Below are 6,171 nucleotides of genomic sequence, written 5' to 3' on the forward strand. Positions count from 1 at the left end.
ACTTTGGGTTAATAATACTTTTACAAAATGAAATCTAGGTTTTAGTGTCTAATTATTATGCCAACATTCATGGACAAAGTTGAAATAAATTTTGGTTAGAACACTGAAAACTTTTTTTTTGACACTGTTTTATTTTATTCAATAGCAGTCTGCTCACACATGGTCCAAGAACTCCCAAATAATAAGGCAAAGATTGGTCTTCAAACATCATAGCCAGTGATGCCATGCTTGCCTATGATCTCGTCAACATAAAGCCACATCCACACCTCAGTGGCCACCAAACCATTCAGTAGAGCTTCCTTAACTGTGAGCTGTTTGAAGCTACCAGTTTGAGCACTATTGATAATGTTTTTCAAGCTCTGAATAGCTGTAGGGATCTCAGCAGGGGTTGGAGGAACCACTTAACCTTAGCACAGTGCCAAAATGTGGCCAGTCGAGGCTTCGAGTAAGTCATGGCAGCGTTGACCAGCACCGGGGCCTTCTCCATGAGGTTACAGACAAACTGGGCCATCGTTCTAGGATGGAAAGCCTGTCACCCCAAGTGGCCGACTTGAAAACTTTTAATTCTGAGCCAACATATGGATTTTTTAAGGAATATAAATGAGCTCTGTACAAATACATAAATTATGCTTATCTTCTGTTTACAGGAATAATAAATACAAATGCACTTAAAGCTGCCTTATAGTGAAATTCACAGCTTATAATATGGAATTAAGTATTGGTGAAACTTTAAACAGTGTTTGGAAAGCTGAGCGTTATTGAAGTAGACTTCTGGAAATGTTAGCTTTTTTTTTTTTTTAAACAAAATTCACATTTTATTTAGGTGGAAATAAACTATACAAAATTGGTTTTCTTCACCAAAAATAACAGCATTATTTTCTGTATTATTCCTTATAAGTGTTTCATAAAGGCAAAGGTATAAATAATCCTATATGCAAATATCCCAGCTCAAAATACCCCCCTAACTGAAATGATCACTTGAGTATGAAAGACTTTGAACAATGTTAGAAAAGCTACTTAGCAGGATATTGCAATAGACCAATGAGAGTTAATGGATCCTTGTGTTACTTATATATCTATTGGAGCAACAGAAATAATGAGTGGATGGATAAAGAATATATATTTGAGGTAGAACTACAAAGGACTTGCTGATGAATTTGATGTCAAGGTTTAGAGAGGAAATAATGATTACTCCTAGGTTTTTGGCTGAGCATTTGATGTGTACAGTGGTAGCATTTCCTGACACAGAGAACATTGGAATAGAAATAGGCTTTCATGGGAGTGAAACCGTGCAACTCAGATTGGACTTGAACCCACGTGCCAGTACTCGAACCCAGCCTAAACCCAGATTGGGACTTGAACCACTTTTAATTAAGATCACACACCTTGTCTCAGGACTTAATGAAACTCAGGTTCTTTATGTCTCATCACAGAAAGAATTCACTGAGAGACAAAATGATAGCTAAGTGGATTTATTTAGAGAAATACACATTCCATAGACAAGAATGCAGTCCATCTCAAAAGTCAAGAACAGCCTTGGGAGAAACACAGTCCACAGACAGAGTGTGGGCCATCTCAGAAGGCAAGAGGCCCTGAAATATGGCATGGTTAGTTTTTATGGGCTGGGTAATTTCATAGGCTAATGAGTGGGAGGATTATTCCAACTATTTCAGGGAAGAGGTGGGAATTTCCAGGAATTGGGCCACCGCCCACTTTTTGGTCTTTTATGGTTGGCCTTGGAACTGTCATGGCACTGGTGGGTGTGTCATTTAGCATGCTAATGTATTACAATGAGAGTATAATGAGGTTCAAGGTCTACAGGAAGTTAGATCTTCTGCCATCTTGGACCTAATACCAGTTTTTGTCATGTCCTGTGGCTATGTCATTCTTTAAAGGTTTTGCCCTACACCCTTCCCTCCTGCTTCAGGAGTAGTACTGTTGGGGAAGCGACTTACTACTAGACTGTTAAATATTAATGTGTGTGTGTGTGTGTGTGTGAGAGAGAGACAGAGACAGAGAGAGAGAAGGAGTTTGGTTGACTGATTCAGGGGAGAATCAAAGTTAGAAAGGAGGATAAATGGGAGGCAGTTGACCAAGATGGCCTTAAAATTTCCCTCAGGTTGACTAAACTTTAGTCAGGCTTCTGACTCTTAAGCTCCTGATCTCCCTTTTCCTAGAGCATTTACTTTAGAACACTTGTAAATTCCCCTTAAGATATAAATCTTTTTAAAAGCCTTTTGCCAGTTTTATGACCCATGAATGACTTTCTCAAGGACCTGAGGGCCATCCCTTTGAAATGTAATCATCAAGGAAGGTAAAGTCCTTATCTCTCAGTTTCTAGAGGAAAGCAGGAACCTAACTTCAACTGGGCTCTAAATAGCAAACACAAACAGCCTAATAAGAGTTACACATTTGCAAACTCAGACATAACTCACTATACTCAACATCTCCCATTGGTTAACCTTCCCTGTAACTTCTCTTAAATTAATGGAACATGACATTTGGGCCCTTGCTACTGTGATCTGAGGACCAGCAACAGCAGCCTTCCTGGGTGCTGGTTGGAAATGAAGAGTTCAAATCCCATCCCAGGTCTACTAAATCATAATCTGCGTTTTTAGTTAGATTCTCAGGGGATTCATATACACACTAAAGTTTGAGAAACACTGCATTAGGTTACCTAGGGAGGGAAACTAGACTTCAAAGGCAGTGGGGGTGGGTAATGAAGAATGAAACAGTGGACTGGTTGTGTAGTTAAAGTTGAAATATTATTAGAGTGTGGGCTGCAGAATAAATTAGATGGAAGGATGGGCTAGCCTGGCCAAAGAGAGGGATGTGAATATAAGGTGAGTTAGTGAGGTTGTTGATAATAGCATGGTCAAATGTACAATCACAGTAGGGTTGGCTGGCAGTAATCTGGGGGCTAGATTTGTCTGTGAGAGGTCTTTAAAGGTTATGGCTGTCTAAGTAAGTATGTTGGGCAATGGCATGAGTATCAAATATTTTGTGTTTTTAAAAGTCAAGAGAAGGAAGCATCGTTTAGAAGTATCAATAACACCCTTGTGTTATCTTCCAGTTGTGAGGTACATATGAAAGGGAAATAAAAAAGTAGCCTTGTCTTGAGTGGGCTAGGTGGAGGCTGTGATCTCAGGAAAGAGCCAGGATTTAGATGAGACAGGAGTTGGCAAACTTTCTGTACAGGTCCACCTAGCAAATATTTTAGGCTTTGTAGGCCACCTGGTCTCTGCCACAACTACTCAGCTCTGCTCTTATAGTGGGAAAGCAGCCATAGACCTTATGTAAGTGAATGAGTGATTCATTAAAACTTTATTTACAAAAAATAGGCATCAGGCAGAATTTGACCTGGCTGTAATTTGCAGAGTCCCGAGTTAAGGTATCAAGGTAAAGAAAGTGATGATGATGATAGTATGGGGATATTTAATCCTGGATTTCAGAGGAATCTAGAAAACACTGGGATGCTGAAGAGCTGTGGTAGATTTGTGTCAGGTTAGGAGATATATAAAGCAGTGTGGCACAAAGTGTGAGTGAGCTGGGATTTCTGCTGGTAATGTAAATAAAAAGCAACATGAGGCATGGAAAACTAGTCCTGATATTCTTTAAAAATTTTAAATTAACCACATATTTCACAATATTTTATACATACACAATAATATATTATAAACTATATAGAAGCTATATAAAACAAGATGAAACTCATGTGTCCAGGTTAAGGAACAGGATGTTAGGAATATTTTGAAGCCCCTGTGCGTCCCCTCATATTCTTATTCATCTCCTCTTTCCAAAGGCGAGCTCTGCTCTAAATTTTGTGTTTATCCTTTCCCAGTTTTTCTGTACCTGGAACTCAGTTAAAGGACAAATCTAGAATTTAGAAGACTGAATAGAGACCTCTGGAGAGATTGAGAAATTTCTCTCCCAGAGGTGTGTATTTACATTACAAAGGCAGATAAAATCTGATGTCAGTCATTCATTTACATTCCAAAGGGTTAAAAATTGGGAAACTTCCTCTTCACTTCCCAGAGAAGATTTGTTTATCCCAGGAAGATAAAGTTTATTTCTCTCTCTCTGGAGGAGAGGGAGGCAGCTGGGCAGTGTGTAATCCCTATTTGCTCCCAGAATTATAATTTTGGGGTTTTTCTCCTTTGGGGCAAGGAACCTCCTTTGTGCACTTGCAGGCCCAACCATATGGCTCGCATTGCATCACCTGGAAGGGGGAAAATGAGGTATGGGGAACAGATGTGCTTACTGTCGTATTAATAATCTTCCCTGATCCAGAAACCTCGTGTTTGTTTTCAGGACAAAGTAAACGAATATAGATATCAAACACCTGCCATCATCAACAGCAAATACATATTCTTGTCAAGTGTGCCCTGGGTTCTGAGGGTTTAGAAGTCCTATTTCTCCAAGGTATACAACAGGTTCACCATGGACACAGCAAGAGCTTTATTGAATTATAAGCTGTGTCATCTGCCTGGAACTTTGGGCTTCCCCTGTTCAGGGGCTAGCAGATGAGAAGATTCATCACAGGGGCAATCGACTTGCTTTATCAGAAGGTAGGGCTGCTGTTACACAGTAGGGACAGGGAAGAATATGTTCATGTACTTGGGCACTGCTTGATAATTCCTTATACAATTTTAATGGTCAGTGGACAGGTGTAACAGCCACAACCTGAGAACATAATGTTCAAGGCTCAGACCCCTCAAGGACGAGGGACTATGTCACACTACCCAGTAAGAAGTGCTAGTCTAGGAGAGAAGAATCTACAATGGGTGGTAGAAGACAGAGATGATGTCAGTTATAATCCTGACAGCAGCTGCAGTGGTGATGACTGTCATTTGTCCCAGTGACCGTCCTTTTATAAGTTTCCACTAGGAAAAGAAGCCTGTAATCCTCTATGAGCCACTCCCAGAATTTATAAGGATATTCAAGAAGCACAAGGAGTAGACTTTAGTGGACTCTATGCTGCACTGCCAAGATCCTTCTTTAAGATTGAAGAACTTATTCTCTCAGCCTCTGGGGGCACTCCTGTCAGACAGCCCTCAGTTGTCATCTCGCCCAAAGTCATATTCCCATCTTGGGGCAGCCAACATCCAGTGACTGTTCAGTGCAGGAGTATAAAGGCCTGCTCCTACTGGCCATTGACTGGAGCTTAAGCACCTGATACAGCACCTTCCCTCCAGGAGGAATGAAAATTCACAGAGTATGGGACTTTTGCTTCTCAACTGTGTGGCAATAACGGTAGCAGTGACTTTACCCAGGAGCTTGTTAGGCTATCAGGTTCCACCCCAGAGCTACTGAATCAGAGTTTGCATTTTACAAGATCCCAAGGTAATTCCTATCCAGTGATTTAGACCAATGATTCTCAACCCTGACTGCAAAATAGAATCACCTATGAGCTTTGAAACAAATGCTTATGCCTATGCCTCATTCTAAATAAATTCCATTAGAATCTCTGGGATATGGTGTCCAAGCATTAGTATATTATAAAAGTTCCCAAGGCCTTTTATAATGCATAGCCAGATTTAGTACTCATTGATACAAAGGGTCTTTAAGATTTCTTTTCCCCTTTAATGTCTTAGGTTAGTTACAAATGCCTATGAAATCCCTTTGGATTCCCATCACTAAGTCTCCATTTTTCTCTTAGAATTTTTAAGCTGTTTATCTCATTTCCATTCTTCCAACCTCAGAAAATCAAAATCTGAAACTGTATACTGATCAGTTTGTTTATTGTCTGATTCTAGCCTCTAGAAATTGCAGCTTTCTATCCTTTCTTCTCAATGGACTATGGATAAGGTGAAACTAATAAATGGCCATAAAGCTTAGCTTCCAGGTACAAAATCAGTGCTCATACTCACTCCTTTCACAATGCTGTTTCAGTTTGGTTAGAAGGATTTTTAATTTCAATGTATTTTTTGGGTCAGTCAATGAAGTTTGGCCCCAAGACAAATCATTCAATCTTTTGTTCCTTCCCAGTGCTTTGAGACATAGGACCAAAGAAAGGGATGAAAGTAGATAAATAGCGACAATGGTATGCAGTTCCCAGACCACTGATTCTTGCTAAAGCAAACAAGTACAGAAGACAAGTGGAAAAAAAAAGCCCATCACTTCATTCTACATAAAATAGGAGATAATTCAAATAGATTGAATTATGTAGAC

At 39.8% G+C, this 6,171-nt stretch overlaps 1 pseudogene; it reads right to left on the reverse strand.

Moving 5' to 3' along the window:
- Nucleotides 1-200: 200 nt before the first annotated feature.
- Nucleotides 201-511, reverse strand: LOC115852012 (ATP synthase subunit g, mitochondrial pseudogene; annotated as a pseudogene).
- Nucleotides 512-6,171: the final 5,660 nt, after the last annotated feature.

This window comes from Globicephala melas, chromosome 2, assembly GCF_963455315.2.
Source record: "Globicephala melas chromosome 2, mGloMel1.2, whole genome shotgun sequence".
Classification (NCBI taxonomy): domain Eukaryota; kingdom Metazoa; phylum Chordata; class Mammalia; order Artiodactyla; family Delphinidae; genus Globicephala; species Globicephala melas.